We start from the raw sequence: 16,611 nt of genomic DNA, 5'->3' as shown, positions 1-16,611 counted from the left end.
CCCTGCTATAAATTCCTGCAGATATTTCCATGGTGGCATTGACATTTGCCTCTGGAATGACAAAGAAAGGATCTTTTCCCAGTTAAAGCCATTCCATTCCACCTCTGCTGAGCCCATTTTCGGCTGTTTTTTAGGCAGCAGCTTTCCCATTCCACATTTGAGTCCCACATAAGCCCTTCCTTGTATTTTTAAGGTCCCCTGCCAAAATTAAGACATTTCCCATTTTAACTTCCAACACCTTGTAATGCCTTTAAACCATTACAGATATTCCTTGGAATATCTCAGGGCCAGCCCCAGAGCACAAATGGAATTAAAAGTCGCTCGTGCAGAGCCCGAGCCAGGAATTGCTGGGTCAAAGTGTTCTTTGTCCCTCAGGTTTTTGGGATCAGCACAGGTCCAGCACCTGCATTTAGGATCAGGGAGTTATGGAGTGACACTACTTCTAAAATGATTTGTGACTGTTCCCAACTCGAGGTGTTCCCACTGGGGATTCCTGCGCCTGCTCCCCAGGATTAGGCAGGGGGGAATTTCTGGAATTGTCTTTCCATTGTGCTCCACTTCCAGCTTCCAGTGTCTGACTTTCCCAGTCCTCACTTGTCAATCTCCCAGAGTTTGTTTTGGAGCTAATGGGTTTCGGAAGGTTCCCATCAATCTGTCCTGCTCCCCAGCACTCCTGGGAATGCTCTTGGCTCTGCTGGCCAGAACAGCTCTGAGAGGTGGTTTCTCCATCCCAGTCACCAAGATTTATTTTGTACAGGCATTTTCATATGCTGGGGAAAAAAAAAAAAAGAGGAAAAGCCACCTGGAATCAATTGTCAGCACAATGGAAGTTGGCATGGCCAGGCTGGGGAGCAAGGGGGGACAATGGGTTATTTCCCACAAATTGCTGTGAGGACAAGCACAACTAGCAGGGACTTAGTGCCAAATTGGATGAATAGGGGAGACTGGAAAAAAAATTAAGGGGAAAAAAAATCCCTGGAAAAGTCAAAATCTTTCATCATAGTATATTCTGCAATGAATTTGTTTTTGTTTTGAAGGGACACTGAGAAATCTGCTGGGATTTGGGCAGAGATTTAAAGAGGTAGCCCCAGCTCTCCTCAGGGCTGAGCTTGGGCTCACAGACATGAACCCTTTCTCCTTTTTCCCTCTTGGCTGTAGGATCCCAAGATAAAGCCCATGGTGGGGAGCCCATCCCTGGTGGGGATGTGGTGGAGCTGTCACACCACTCCCTGCTCCCAATCCAGCCTTATCTCCCTGCCTCCTGTTTATTTCCACCATAAACTTTTCCAGAAGAGACTCTGGCTCTCCTTGCATTTGTTTGGAAGGCCTGTCCCCACTCCTGGCTTATCTCTGGATGCAGTGATAACAACCACCAACCCTCTTTGCATACAGCACCAGCTCCTTTCAATGTTTCCGTAATCCAAGCGAGCCTCTATCTCCTCTTCCTTCCTCTGGAGAAGCTCCCAGGCTGGGAATGACAGGTTGTGCCTGCACTTGGATTCATCCTCTGCCGCCCCGTGGAACTGAGGGAAATGTCAGACTGACGTTGAATTTCTAGGAGATTCCCATCCAAATACTGTGGATGTGGAAGAAAGAATTCCTCCATCTTTGGTTTGAGGTAATTTTAACACCAGGAGTGGGGCTTGCCCTGGGAAGGAGGCACCAGGATCTTCCCAGCATGGCACAGGGTTTGTGTGTTCCCATCCCAGCAGACTCCAGCCTCAGAAATCCAGGCAAGGCTCAATCTGGAAGCAGGGTGGGATTGTTGGGGTGTCTGTGCAGGATCTGGACAGGGTGATCCTGTGGGTCCCTCCCAGCTCAGGACATTCCATGATTCTATGATCCCCTGCTCCTCTGCAGACCTCCATCCCCTTCCAGCACCTGCAGGGTCTGCTGATTCCCACAGGCTTGGGGTGTCCCCCTGGCTGTGCTTATGGCAGGCAGACATCCCAGGGGATGGGGACACATGTGTGACAGGTGGCTGTGGACGTGCGTGTGACAGGTGGATGATGACACACAAGTGGCAGGTGGATGGGGACACACTTGTGATGGGGATACGGACACATATGTGACAGGTGGCTGTGGACATGCATGTGACAGGTGGCTGTGGACATGCATGTGATGGGTGGATGGGGACACATGTGATGGGTGGGTGGGGGTGCACATGTGACAGGTGGATGTGGACATACATGGGATGAGTGACTGGGGACATACATGTGACAGGTAGATATGGGCATGTGTGACAGGTGGATGTGGACACATGTGACAGGTGGATGTGGACACATGTGACAGGTGAATGGGGCCACACATGTGACAGGTGGCTGTGGACACACATGTGACACGTGGATGGGAACACACGTGTGACAGGTGGATGGGAACAGCCCCTGGTGCTGTTCTTCCTGCCCAGGTTTCATTCCCTGCCTTCCTGCCACATTCCTGGGGGGTATTTTCCCCCTTTTCCCTCCCCTCCAGGAAGGGAGTGTCCCTCCTTAGTGTGGGCACGGAGCACACGGTGCCACTCGGCTGTCACCTCGTCCCCAACAGGGACTCCAGCGCTGGCAGGCACTGAAGGTCAGCAGAAGGACATCTCAATTATTCTGTGTCATCTGCGAGGAACTCGGCGCTTGTCAGAGTCCCAGCGGAGAGCAATGAAACAGTAACTTGGCTGCAGGAAAAAAAGGAGTGGGAAAAAACATCGGAAAGGAAAGAGGGGGGAAAAAAAGCCGGCTGCACAGAAGCTCAGGTCAGCGGGATTGACAGCTGCTGGGAGATATCTCCATTCCCTGTGCCGAAAATAACACCTCCATGGGCTCCAGAGCTGCGTTCCCAATTAGAGATTGGGCACCGAATAGGGGGAGAAAAAATTCTCCAGGAGAATTTCAGAGGAGGGGGAGGAAATAGAAAACAGGCTTGGGAAGGAAGCCTGGCTCACTGCTTCCAGAAACATGATTTCCTCGGGATTGTCCTGGGGGTTTCTCCTTCTCATGGCTCTTATCTTCACCTCCCCTTTGGAAGCCCAGGGAAATGGGAGGGAGCAGCTGGTGAAATAACTCTGGGCAAGAGGAGCAGGGGGAGCCAGGGCCTCACTTTGGGATATTTTTATCAATATATTCCTATTTATAGGATATATATTCCTCTATATCCCAATATTTACCACCAGATCTGGTCATGCCTTACCCTCTTGACCAGGGGCATTTCCCCTGTCTCCATCTCTTCTTCCCTGCCTGGGGCATTCAAAATTGTCTCTTCCATGTCATTTATCAGTGCAAGAGGGATGGGAAAGTGTTTCCAGAGGGAAAAGCCCCCGAAAGCTCCATGTCCTGGATCTGGGTGGGCTGACCTGCCTGGGAGCACCTGGATGTCTGGGGACTTCCCTGCAGGTGCTGCTGCTATTAATTAATTACTGAATCAATAAATGGCACCCGCCATGGTCAGGCAGAGGCCAGGGGGGCTGCCAGGAGGCTGGGGCAGGGAGAGGGGGTGTGCCAGGACTAGTCTGGGAGGCACCACCTGCAGAATTCCTGGATACTGCTCTCAGCAGCCATGGCTGGACTTTCACACGTGTTCCCAAAGTGGGGTCAGGTTTTCAACACCCACTGGAACCTCCAAGTCATGGGAAACCACAATGTCCCTGGGAGTTCTGGTGTGTGGGAGATGGATCTGCTCACATCCTAGGGAAAGCTCCTGCTGGCACTTCCCTAGGGCTTTTCTAGCCTGGGGCTGGTGCTGGCTGGGCAGTGCTGCCATGGAGCAGCCCTTGCTGCCAGCTCTTCCCTCTCCCGGCTCAGGAGATGCTTCCTGTGATCCCCTTTTTTTTTGCTGGGAATGGGCCTTCAGAGGGGGAGCTCAGGCTGGGATGAGTGGTGCTTTGGGGTGTCCATGGGCCAGGGTTTGGATGGGATGGGAATGTCCTGGCAGCCAAATTCATCAGGGCTTTTCTCTCCTGCACTGCGCCTGACCCAACGTGAATTTTCCTTCTGGGATTGCTGGAGAAGCCACGAGCCATCCTTTCCTTTGGACTGTGCCTGTCTGTCGGAGAGAGGAATAAAGCAAGGACTCACCTGCTTTGGAAGGAGGCTCTGCTCCATCTCCCCCATCCCAGACCTGGAGTTGGGATCACACATCGTAAAGTGTCCCTGCCGTGGCACTGCTGCCCTGGAACACAGAGCTGTTTTATGTGCCGAGAACCAGGAATGTCTGCATGGAGCCACAGCCTCGGTGTGAGCAGCTGCAGGGATTTCACCTTTGGATCCTGGCAGTTTGTAGGAGAGAGGCAGGAGGCCGAGGAATTGCAAACACATTCAACTCCAAGGTGCTGGCAGCTCCTGCCTGGCTCTGAGCTGGTTAAGTGCTCTTTTATTGGGCTTCCCTTCCCAATGGGCTCAGGGCAGGAGGCCCTGGAGGGTCAGGTGGCCTTCCCCAACCTGTCCCTTATCCCGCTGGGATTTTCTGAGCCCTTTGGGATGATGGGAAGGGAGTCTGTGTGTCACCACCGGTGGCTGATGTGCCCTCAGTTCTGTGCACAGACTGTCCATGGTAAAGGAATGGAAGCAAAGCCGAGGCTGCAGCCTCAGGTCTGATTTTTTCAGGATTGGGAAGAGCTGCCTGTTTCAGGGCTCCTGGGGTGCTGCCCCGGGGGAGATGGAGCAGAGCCTGCCTGGAGAACAGGGAGCAGGAGAGCAGGGAATGGCAGGATGGCGAGACACGAGCACCTGGAAAGAATTAACACTTCCCCTCAGCAAGAGCTTGGAAGGGGAAAGAACAAAGCAGGCGAGGGAAAACCAGGGCAGAACAAAATGGTGCTGGTGGGAAAAGGCATTCCAGCCTCTCAGCAAGGGGGAAGGAATGGCTGAGCAGGGTTGCTGGGCTGGGGGGAGCTGCTCCCTGAGACAGGCTCAGCCTGGCCCTCGTTTTCTCTTCACTTCTGCCTCTGGTTCTTTCTTCTTCTCTGTTCTTCCTTCCATTCCCAACTTTATCCCATCCCTCTTTGGTTCTCCATTCTCTCTGATTTTTCCTGTGCATCCTTCTCACACTCTCTTTTCTGTAAAAGTGTTTATTTCCATATTCCAAGCCCGTTCCCACTTTCCCTGCAGCCCGGCTGTCCTCTCCAGGATGATACCTCAGTGCCAATCCTCACCCGGGAGGTGCAGGAATGGGGACAAGCAGAGCCTGATGCATTTTAGGGAACTTAACAAACACTCTGGAAATTCCCACTGACTTGAATTTGACCCCTTTTGGAAGGATATCCTGCCTGTGTCCTCCACTGGGATGAGGGCTCCTCATCCCCTCTGGGACATGAGGCTTCCCGAAGGTTTTGTTTGGAATAACTATCGCTGATCCTCCTGCCCGGCTGCTCTTCACACTCCACCCGCTCTGATCGCACCAATTACTCCAACAAAAGACAAAAATTTGCATTTCCAAGGGAGTTTCCCTCCTCCTCCCAGTGCGCTGTGCCCTCAGCAGGGATGTCCTTCACCCCATCGGGGTCAATGAGCCATGAGTGGGACTCATGTGAGAGTCCCGACACACTTCCCCGGGGAATTTCTTTCCTAATGACATTTAAACCGCTCATTGCTCCTTGACCGTGCCAGAGGTTTGGCTGAGTGTGACTGCGGCTCCGTTATGGTGCAGGATCCCTGGAGCAGGGGCTGGAAATCTGGACATGGGGAAGGGCTGAAAGTGAAGTGAACCTCTCTGAGCCCCCAGAGACACTCAGCTGTAAAACACAAACCTTTGGGCAGCCGAGGAGAATCTATTTCACCTTTTTTTTTTTTTTTAATTACCATTTTCAGCTCATCTGTTGGGATTTTTCACCTTCCTGAAAGCGGGAATGAGATGAGTTCTCCAACGAGCTCCTGCTCCACATTTCCACCCAATTTTCTTGGCTTGAGGTGTTGCGCGAGTTTGGAGAAGCATTCAAGCCTCTGAGTGCTCTCCCCAAAGCTGAGCTGGTGACAGAAAGGATCTACAGAACCTTTTCTGCACTCCGTCTCCCCGAAATTCCCAACTTCCTGAGTTTCTCCCAGCCCCGCTCGGCCCTGAGGTAATGGGGCAGCAGTAAAACGTTAGGAGGTACAAATGAACTGCCGGGGATTAAAGCCCCAGCACAGCCTCCTGCGAGGCTTTAAAAGCATCCTGTTTGCAAACAGCTCTGGGGCTGCATCCCGCATTCCTGGGCATTTGCCTTCTCCTGGTTTTTTCATTCACAGGGAGGAATTGCAGCTGGAGCAGCTCGCCAGGTCCCGTTCTTGCATCCCCCCTGGGACACGGGGAGCGCTGGCTCATTCAGCCCCTTCCCAAGCATTTTGCCTTTCCCTACACTTTTCCAAGGCATTTTTTCCAAAACTAGTTTCATCCCAGCTTGTCCATGTCTTTTCCTGGATGACCGGGAGATGCCTTGCAGGTGAGTTGTGGCCTCTGGAGAGTCTCCCTGGACACCAGGACATATTTGGGAATGAGTCAGATCCAACCTCACAAGCAAATAGGTCATGCTCATGGCTCCTTGAGCTCCTTTGATACCCCGTGGTGTTCTCCCACTGCATCCAGCCTTTCTGAAGGAAAATTCACACCTTTTGCTTTGCAACAGAGCTAAGCAACCCAAATGACCCTATGGATTTCCAGCAGTCCCGTGCGGTGAAGTTTGGGGTTTGGATGCTGAGTTCATGTAGGATAATCTGTGTAGAGAGTGGCTGAGCAGCTCTTGGCAGGAGAAGTGGGAAATGGTTGGAACTGGGATGTCCTGGGGCATTTGGGGCATTTGGGATCATTGACAAAGGTGTTTTCTTCTGGGCCATGCAGCTTGGCACCAAGGCTTTTTTGGGAGAGACCAGGCAGCTCGTCCCAGCATTCTGCAGATCTCTGAAGATTAGTCTGGATAACTTTGAAAGATCTCCCTTCCCCTGGGATTCCTGTGTTTCCTGGCTCTGCCTGGAGCAGAACAAAGGCTGCTCTCCCCACACCTCCCTGTTTGAGGTGGGAACAGGGATTGGATGTGTCCTCCCAAAGGAGAGCAAAGCCAAGGCTCCCAGCCTGGATCAGCTGAGCTGAGCTGCAGAGCCAGAGTGAGTTTTTTCCAAGCAGCTTGGAAAAAACAGAGGTTTAGTTCCTACCTACTGTCAGCAATTCCTCCAGCTTGGATGGGATCCCTCCAGCTGCCCCTGTGCTGCTTCTGCTCTCTGGGTGGGCTGAAGACTTTTCCCAGAGAAACCAGGAATGGGATGGGCAGAAAACCAGGGACAGGAGGATATTATTCCACACACCCACTTGTAGCTGAGCACCCGCCCCTCCCTGAGCTTGATGCTGTATCTGCTCCTTGGCTTCCCTCTCCACGTGTTTAATCCATGTAGGATGATGGGAGTCGACTCCACTGACTTGGAATGTGGGAGGACTGGCTCTTCTCTCCCTGGAGAGCTGCACATGATGAGGTGCCCAAGCTCCTGCAGCCACCACTGCAGTGATAAGGGAGTGTTGATATCTCCTCATTCCGAGGAAAATGGGGCTTTTCTTTCCAGCCTGTTAAAGCGTTTTCCAGAGCTCTCACAAATATAACCTGGGAGTTCTGCCTGTATCCAGCTACTTCCCATGAATCTGTGGAACCATCCCATCATCCTGGTGCCCACCTGAAGTGAGGAGAGGTTTGTGAGGCAGGGATTTCCTGGGTTAAAGCAGACATTATCCCCTCTGAGGTGGTTGTTCTGCTCCTGCCACTCTGAGCCCCAATTTCTTCATCTCTTGCAGCTCCAATTCCCTCTTCCTGGGCACTTGGACCACCAGCAGCACCACACGATTGGAGGTACCCAAAAAACCCCTCTGGGTGACAATTTCCAGGGCTCCCAGGGTGTCATGAGTCCCTTCTCCCTCACTTCATTTGCGTCTGGGGGAGCTGGTGACACAATCCCCTCCCACCCACCGCGGGCACAGAGATAATAACCCTGTGACCTGGAATGTCACCTCCCAGGAGGAGGGGACACTGGGATCCCTCACAGAACTGTGTAGGGAGTCCAGAGGGGAGGCCAAGCTTCCTGAGAGCATGGGCTGAGGTCAGGGGCTGCTCAGGTGACTCAGGAATCACTGCACCTGGGGGAGATCAGCATTCCAGGAGCTCAGGGAATCCAGGGGTGCTCCTGCAGGAGAAGGGCACCAGAAAGGGGGACTGAGGCTGTAATGAGCCACATCCAGAAACTCTGGAGGTGCTGAAGCCCATCCTGTGCCTCACTGATGACATTACTTGGGAGCACAAGAGGCTCCTGTGCAAAGTGAATTCCCAGGACACTGCTGCAGCTTCTCTCCACAGGCATCGGGATTTATTCCAACTGGGACGTACCTTTGGTTTTCCTGGACATAGTGGCTTTCATCAGGCAGATACCACGAGTCTCTCATTTGGCTGTTCTGCATCCCATTTCCCTCCCCATTCCTTGCTGGTAGAGCAAGACCCTCCCACCTCTGCTTCTCCCGAGAATTCCCATCCCGGGTGGATTTTTTAGGTCTCTGTGTGCTTGTGGGCACATCCAGAGAGTTCTCCCATCCATCTGCTCAACTCCTTGGGAAAAACCAACGCAGGCAAACAAAGAGTGAGTACAAAAGCACATGTGGAGCCTTGGCAGGGAGCATTCCCTGACTCCCAGCATCCAGGCGGCCGCTCCACACTCCCATCCCTGCCTCTCCGGCTGTAATTAGCGCGGGCTGAGCTCTGGGAATGTGCTGGAACAGAAGTGATGAACAAAACAGCAGCTCCAGATGAGCCAGAGCATCTGAGGGGGTTAGGATGGAAAAGTGGGATGGTGTGTGCTCTCTGGCCTGGTCGGGGTGCCTGCTCTGGATAATGAGCACCTCGCTCCCGGGAGCTGCCGGCACCAATTCCCTGTGCAGGAGCACATTCCTGAAAGCCTCCCTGCTCTGAGTGGTATTTAGCTCATGCTCTGATGCTGGATCAGGGGTCTGGAAAGGCTCTGTCCTTGGGCTCTGTCCAAGGCTGTTCTCACATCCCTCCAGCGATGCTGCTCCTGCCTGGAGGAGCCGACCTGCTGGAGAGGTGACCCAGGGCTCCCGTTAAATTTTCCTCTGCTCAGTGTCCTCCAGGTGCCCCCAGCCAGAGCATTCCAGCCCTGCTCTGGTGGCTGGAGACCCATATTCCTTTCCTTCTTCCCCGCCTCCCAAATCTGTGCAGACCATGGATCTGTTGTCTGTCCGGTCATAGCCAGGACTTTATTATGCTGGAATCATTTTGTTCTTTTTGATCTTTCTGGGGAAGCCAGAAAATGCTCTGAGAATTCAGCTGAGTGGCCTCCACCTGTCACAGTGCCCTGAGGATGAATAGAAGGTCCCCATCACCCTGTCCAGGTGATGGACAGAGGGACCTTGTCACCCTGTCCAGGTGATGGACAGAGGGACCTTGTCACCGTGTCCAGGTGATGGATGGAGGGACCCTGCCACGACTCCCAGGTGATGGACAGAAGCATCCCAGCATCAGGTGATGGATGGAGGGGCTGAGGGGGCTGGGAAGGGCTCTGCAGGCAGTGTCCCACAGCGTCCCTCTCCCTGTCCCCCAGTGAGATCAGGGCACTGATAACAGCTTTGTTTAGAAGGAAGAGCAGGAAGGGACATGGAAGTGCAGCACAACAGGAGCTGCCTCACCCAGCGTCCCTAGGCCCTCGGCTGCCAAAAGTGGATGGAAATAAACTCTGCAGACAATGCAGGGCCCTATCTGGGAGCGGCAGGAGCCCGGCCAGGCCCCGGTGTCCCCGCAGGATCTGATAGGGCTCGGGGCTGGTGGGACGGGCGCTCCGGCCATTGTTCGGTGCTCCGGCTGCTGCCGTTGGCACGGGATCCACATGGAGAGAATCGCAGGAAATCAGAGCAGATCGTATCCGACCTTCAACTGCTGCACAGCTCAGGGCTGTGCTTTTCTCCCCGCTGTCCTTGGTGGCTCGTTTTGGACACAGTTGTCTCCCAAAATAGCCGTGAATGCGACCATTGCCGGACTGTTCATGGTCACTGTGGCCACATCCTCCCCCTGCAGAGGCTGAAACCACTCAGCTCATGAAACACAGGCCTGAAACTTCCAGCAGAGCTGCTGCTCCTTTCCCCAGAGCCAGCAGGGATCCCTCAGGCTCATGGTGGTCTGTAGGGTCTCTGTGCCCAGAGTGGTGGCATTGGGGTATCTTCTCCTCCCTGCAGCTACAGAAGCTGGATTTTATTCCAGCTTTTCCACGGAGCAGCTGCTTGGCTTTGGGTAAGGCAGGCTTTGGTTCTGAGGCAGGATAAGTCAGGATAAGTCAATGGAAGTCCACAGTGGCCTGGCTGAACTGTGCTGTGGTGTGGGTGAGCAGGTTCATCCATCGCCTCCTGCTCCGTATCCCAACAGCTTTCCTTCTCTCAAATATTGCCCCTAATTAATTTATCTGTACCGATGCTCCTGGTAATACCATTATTTGTAGTACCTCAGTGCATCCCCCGGGAAGGGCAGAAGTCTTAATTAACATCCGTGAGGCTGCCTGAGATCGTGCCTGGAAAATGTGAGCTGGAGCAACTCCCTGTCCTACCAAGGTTGTTTTATTCTCTTTTCCTTCTTTGCAGGCCCCTTCTTTTCCAGACAGCACAACCTGTGCCATTCCCACAGCCCAGCCTGTTCCTGCCATCCCAGAGCTGCTGGAATGGCTGCTCAGGACACGGGGAAAGCATCCCTGCAGGTTCTCCCCTTTTCCCTGGGGGATCCAGCCGTGGCTGTGACCCTCCCTGGCACACTCCTGCCAGGACAGCCAAGGGACAACCACCTGGTGACCTTGGAGCAGTGGCAGGATGATCTGGTGTCTCCCCAGCTCTGGAGGCCCCCAGCTCCATTGCTGGTTGCTGCCGAATCCTTCCAGCCAAATCTCCAAGGTCTTGGCTGAGCCGAGCTCCAACGCCAGCCAGATTTCTGATGCTTAGCAAAAATATTCATTAACGACTTAATCTGTGCACACACAGGGGAAGCTTTTAGGGAATTTGTTCGAGGGCTGTGAAAGAGGGATCTGGCCACTGCTTGCAGCTCTGCCTTGATCTGTGATCTCATGGATGAGGAATTCAGGAAAATGCTGCTCAGGGACATGGTCCAAAGCATCCCCTGTGCTCACACCGTGTGCACTTCCCTACCCTCGGCTCTCACTGCTTGGCTGAGCATGTCTCTGTGCCAAATGCTGCAGAATTGTCACTTCAGCCCTGCAGGCTGCAGAATTGTCACCTCAGCCCCTCAGGACACTGGGAGGGGATGATGCTGCCCGGCTGCTTTGGGAGGGCAGATCTAAGGGCTGTGATCTCGCTCACAGCCTGGCCCAGGATACCTGGTTTGGGATGGAAAAGCTCCACAGCAGGCTGTGCAGCCTCTGTAAAGTCACAAAGGGGGTGTTCCACCTTCTGTGACCTCTGGGGTGGCCCATCCTGCTCCTGAGTGTCCTGCCAGGGCCACCAGGCCAATGAACCCCAAGTCTCAGCAGGAACAAAGGTGACTGGAGAGGAGGAGGAGCACCATGAGAGCATCACCTGTGAGCAAGGCAAGGGAAAGGCAGGAGAGGGCTGGGAATGGGGAGAGCCAACATTGGGATCTGAAGGGATTTCTGGGGTAGGATTGGTGCCTGTGTCACCTTGGGAGTGAGTCCACCACCTGCTGGACAGTGCCTCCTCATCTTCCTCTGCATCCTCAGGCCGCTCTGTGCAGACAGGGGACTGAAGTCACCATGGGAGTGGCAGTGTGACACTGTGAGTGAGAGGGTGACACAGTGACTAGGAGGGTGACACCGGTGTGGGGCCCTGGTGGCTCCTCCCTCCTGGCTGCCTGGGTGCTTTGGGGACTTGTGTGAACACAGAGGAGGGGTTGGAGCATCCTGCCCTGTGTTCAGAGGGGACATTTGGAGAGGAAGGACATTCCTGTGGGACACATTGTCTGTGGGGTTGCCACCTGGCTTTGCCAAGGCTGCATGCTGCTCTCCCTGCTCCCTCCCCTCTGGCTGTTGGGTCTAACACTAACCTGATAACAGCCCCAGCACTGCTGCTCCTGCTTCCAGAGGAATCCGAGGGATGGCAGATTATTTCCATGCACAACAGGAGCCCTCTGGCTGCTCCTGCATGAGCTCCTTCCCTCTCCATTCCCACCAGTGCCACTGCTGGACCAGGCACAGAAATTAGGGGGTAAATGGGGGCTGGGGGCTGGATCCCACCCTGGGATATCCCATTCCCTCTGGAAGTGGGAGCTGGGGATGGATGGACAAACACGGATGGATGGATATACATACACAACTTTTATAGGAGTTTCTAAGCAACTCATGGTGTGAATACCTTTGGAAATTAAGTTCCTTAATCACACAGGAACGTCTGATTGTGTCCCAGGGAAGGTTAGGGTGTTCCAGGGAAGGTCAGTGTGATCCAAGGAATGTTGCTGTGTCTCTGCTGAAGTCCCCACTGTGCCAGGGAACCCAGATGGGGTGGCTCCCATGGACCCCACTCTGGGGTCTGGCTAGAGCTGCAGGAAGTTTGGGATTTCAGGGATGTTTTATAGCAAAAATGTTGATGAGTAATAAAAAGGTGCTGCTGAGCCTTGTTCGGAGGAGAGAGGGGAGGAAGCAGAGGGGCTGAGGGAAAGAAAGAAGCCCAAGAAAAAAGAGAAAGAAAGAAATGACCTTGGTGAGATTTTCTGGCCCCATTCCAGGTCGCAGGCTGATGCCAGAAAATCTCTGAGTCCCTTTTGGCTGGGAGTGCTCCCTGTTAGGTGAATCACACACACAGTGCTGGAACATTCCATGCTCCCAGTCACAGAGCTCGCAGTAATTAGGAAAACTGGAAGACCAAGGCAGGGGGAAAAGTATGAGTCACATGGAAGTGGTGTTATTGGACCGCAGGAGAAGCAGCTTTGCAGAGTTCCCAAGGTAAAGGCACTCCAGTCCTGGCTGCTGCTGGGAAAAGCCATCAGAATTGCTCTCACCCTGCACCGGGAGAGCAGCAGCTCTGGGAGAGGGCAGGAGACACCAGGGTGTGTCACACAGGGAAGAGAAATTGCACTTGGAGGAGATGTGAAAAATTCCCAGTGTTTTCCACTTGGCAAAAACCCTGTTCCAGGCAGATCCTGAGTGTCCCACTGGGGTCACGCTCCTGGAGCATCCCTGGCTGGACACACCAGCACGGCTGATGGATGAATATCACATTTTATCACATTTATCACATCATATGATGTCATATCAATGGCACCACAACACCACCCCCAGCCCAGCAGGTACCACCACACCTCTGGTGACCCAGGAGGGCAGAGCTGGGCTCCCTGTGCAGCCTCACCAATTCCCTGCTCCCAGCAGGGTGATTCCCACCAGCTGAAGGATGTGGCTCTGGATTTAGACCCTGTCCAGCTGCAGGGGGCCATGGAGGTCACCAGCATCTGGGGGGGAATCATTTGGGAAGGCAAATGGTGACTGCACATCAGGTGATGAAGGGACGTGATGGACAACCCAGGCTGAACGCAAAATCTTCCTGCAATTCTCCAGGACAGATTGTTACATCTCCCTGCCAAGAAATCAAACATTCCTGCTGGAGTCAGGCCTTTCACAGGAGCCCCCTTGGGGACATCAAGTGAGGCTAAGACAACAGGCCAGAGCTTTGTGAGCAAATCATGAGTCCCCAGCGTCCCTCCAGCTGGCAGGACCGTCATTGACCTCAATGGCCTTGTCTTCCCTGAAGCAGCTCTGTCAATTTGGCCACAATCCACTTAATAATGGAGCTGGAATATAAAGATGTATCCAGGCCCGACCACAAAACAGCTGGAGACTGTAGGGTTGACTTAATCCTGGTAGAATAAACCAGGGAACTGGTGGGAGTCAGCTCGGATGTTGCTGGCAGGGCTGGGAGCAGGGCTGAGCAATAAAAGGGATCAAATGCGTGAGGCACAAACTGTCTGGAGCCCCGGTTGTTGTTGTTGTTTTAACTAATTGAATTTTAGTGCTGCTGAAAGGATTGACAGCTCTGGGGAGCAGTGGCCAGGTACAGCCCCGGCATGAATCCCTCCTAATCCCAGTCTGCATCCAGACACCAGGAGTTCCTCCCATGAGGACAAATTCGGCCCCTGATAGATGCAGCTGGGACCAGAGCTGAGGGGGCTGCGTCCCTCCCAGAGATCCTGGCTTCATGGGGATGCTCTGAGTGTCCCTGGGAGCAATTCCTTTGGATCTGGGTAGGATGGGACAAACGACCTGTCCCATCCCTGCCACAGGGACAGTCCTTATGCCTGGGGAGGAGCAGGGACACTGAAGGTGTTGAGGGGAGTTGCTGGTAAAAACCTGGCAGGACCTGCCCTGCCACGTCTCTGCCTCGGGGTTTGGACTGGGACCAGTCCCTGGAGCCGGTTTGGAAGGGTGCAAAGGCTGGGGTGGGCAGTACAGGGTGGGCAGTGATGGGATGGGCAGTACAGGGTGGGCAGTGATGGGATGGGCAGTGCCAAGGACTCCCCGGACACCCAGGCAGGGCTGGTCAGTGGCACTGAGAGAACTGGGGCAGTGTTTGTCCCACAAATGCCTTGGCAAGGCACGGAGGCAGCTCTTTCCCAGGGGAAAGCTCCTCGCAGGGGCACCTTGTCAGCCCTGCTCTATAAATAGCTGGGAAAAAGGCCGGCAGGAAGCGGTGGATTTTAGGCAGGGCCAGGGGAAGGGCTCGGTCTCCGCCTCGCCAAGTTTCAGTCCCGTGGGACGGTGACTCCTCAGCGCGGAGGCCACGGAGGAGCTCTGCCCTCGGGGACAGCCCGTGGAAGTTGTTCAGCACATTTCCGAGGGATGAAAGGTGCGTGGGTTTGGCCACTTTCAACAGGCTGGGAACCAGCCGGGTTTTGTCATCCTAATGGGCACAGAACATAAATTCTTCACGCAGGTCTCTTTGCAGGGATCTCTGTCACTCGGATCAGATTTAATCCTGCTTTCGGGCTCGCCCTGGCTGTGCTGTGTCAGCTCCTGTCCCCTGCCCCGTGTCCTACAGGCATTTACCGGGAGCTGCCTGCTGAGTGAGGCTCCAGGAGCTCAGATTTCCTGCCGGAGCATCCCCTGGGAACAGCATCCCTGTTAATGCCAAGGTGTGCCTCATCCCTGCCACTCCCAGCAGGAGGGACATAAAACCAAAGACGGATTTCAAAAAGCCGTGGCTTTGCTGCAGCGTTGGGTTTCTTTCATTCCGCTTTTTGTATTTCAGGGATCCCCAAATCGCCGCTCAGCACAGCCCCGGGCTCTCCAGCTTCGCGGCTCAGCCTGTGGCTTGTCCCCGGCATGAGAAATGTCCCCAGCAGGGCTGGTCACAGCTCGTCTGGGAGCTGCCACCCCGCTCTGGGGGTCCGGCGGTGCCCTCGGAGCCATCCTTGCCCTGCGTTAGAGATCTAAGCTCCCCCAACGAGGGTAATGGACAGGAAATTAGAGATAAGTAGGTGGTTTGACAGGATTAGGGATAAGCAAAAGAAACTTAATTATGTGATAGCTGCTATCGGACAAGCGCTGCTGCGAAAGGGGATGTAAATGACCTAAAGAAAGGCCGACACCAGATCAAACAGCCGCACTCTGCAGATAAGAGCCCAAAAACACGGGGTATAAATATTTATCACAAATGAATCCTCCAAACACTCCCTACTCACGATCCCGTTAACAATAGATGGGATTGAGGATAATAAAGGCTTTTCACAAGATTTTCTTCCTTTTCTTTTCCTGGGGCTTTAGTCCACTCGCAGCTGTGGGCGTGTGTGTGAGCGATAGGGATGTGCCCGAGGGGTCCGGGGGTCGCATGTCCCCTCCGGCCGCTCTGCCGTGTCCCAGGAGCTCAGGCTGGGCTCCCTCATCCTCTGCCTCAGCGATTCCGGGAGCTCCAGGGAAGATGAGAACTCACCCTGCTATTGCTTGGGAGTGCCTGGTCAGCAAAAAGGGGATGGTAGTTTATCCTGGATGATTCCTGCTGCTTCATCCCAGGGAAGAGGAGAACTCACCCCCACTGCTGCTCGGGGGTCATTAGTCAGCAAAGAAGGGGTGATGGATGCTCCAGGGAAGGGCCGTAGCCCCAAAACCTGGACAGTTCCTGCTGCTTCTCTCTCCTGGGCGGGCAGTGGGAAATCAATGGACAGTGGGCATGTTCTGATGGAGTCTTTGGGAAATCTTTTCCAAGATTGGGCCCTTTTGTGCCTGCAAAGCCCAGAGAGGGTGCCAGGTGTGGCTGTGACCTCAACCTGAGCAGAGAGGGATCCCCCTGTGACCCTCCCTGTGCTTCCCCCTCCCCAGCACAGGGACAAGTGTCCCCCCAAGCAGGGACAAGGGTCACCCCGGCACAGCCACCCCTCTCCTCCCCTCAGCCACCCTTTCCAACTCATCCTGTTCCTCTTCCTGACTCATCCTGCTTGTTGTTATTTATTTCCCCAGAAGGAACACAAAACCTCCCGAACCTGGGCTGGCAAATTATCGAAGCCCAGGAAATGAAAACTCCAGGGCAGCATTAATTGGAAGGCTTTTTAATTAAAATCAGCTTGTTTCACAATCAAAGATAAAAGGAGGGAAGAAAGCTGAAAGGAAAAATAATAATAAAGCAATTCCCTGCCTGCCCCTCTGTGGCATTCACAAGGTGTGGGCTGAGCAC

The 16,611-nt window shown here is 54.0% G+C and overlaps 2 long non-coding RNA genes across 6 annotated transcripts; both read left to right on the top strand.

The window, feature by feature from the left end:
- Positions 1–2,536: 2,536 nt before the first annotated feature.
- LOC146437528 (uncharacterized) lies at positions 2,537–13,908 on the top strand. Of its 5 annotated transcripts, XR_014852270.1 has the most exons (6): positions 2,537–2,743; positions 5,632–5,679; positions 5,793–7,634; positions 7,738–7,792; positions 8,294–9,469; positions 9,582–13,908. It is a non-coding gene; the product is annotated as an uncharacterized LOC146437528 (long non-coding RNA). The 5 variants fall into 5 exon arrangements; XR_014852269.1 differs by having other exon boundaries at positions 5,793–6,043; positions 6,210–9,469; XR_014852267.1 differs by having other exon boundaries at positions 7,738–9,469.
- Positions 13,909–14,637: 729 nt separating this feature from the next.
- LOC146437527 (uncharacterized) lies at positions 14,638–15,675 on the top strand. Its single transcript, XR_014852339.1, has 3 exons — positions 14,638–14,790; positions 14,878–15,076; positions 15,193–15,675. It is a non-coding gene; the product is annotated as an uncharacterized LOC146437527 (long non-coding RNA).
- The last annotated feature ends 936 nt before the right edge of the window (positions 15,676–16,611 follow it).

The sequence above is a fragment of the Lichenostomus cassidix genome, chromosome 4A, assembly GCF_008360975.1.
Source record: "Lichenostomus cassidix isolate B80296 chromosome 4A, HeHo_3.0, whole genome shotgun sequence".
Classification (NCBI taxonomy): domain Eukaryota; kingdom Metazoa; phylum Chordata; class Aves; order Passeriformes; family Meliphagidae; genus Lichenostomus; species Lichenostomus cassidix.
Note: the sequence above shows the minus strand (reverse complement) of the source record. Positions and strands in the feature narration are given on the sequence as shown.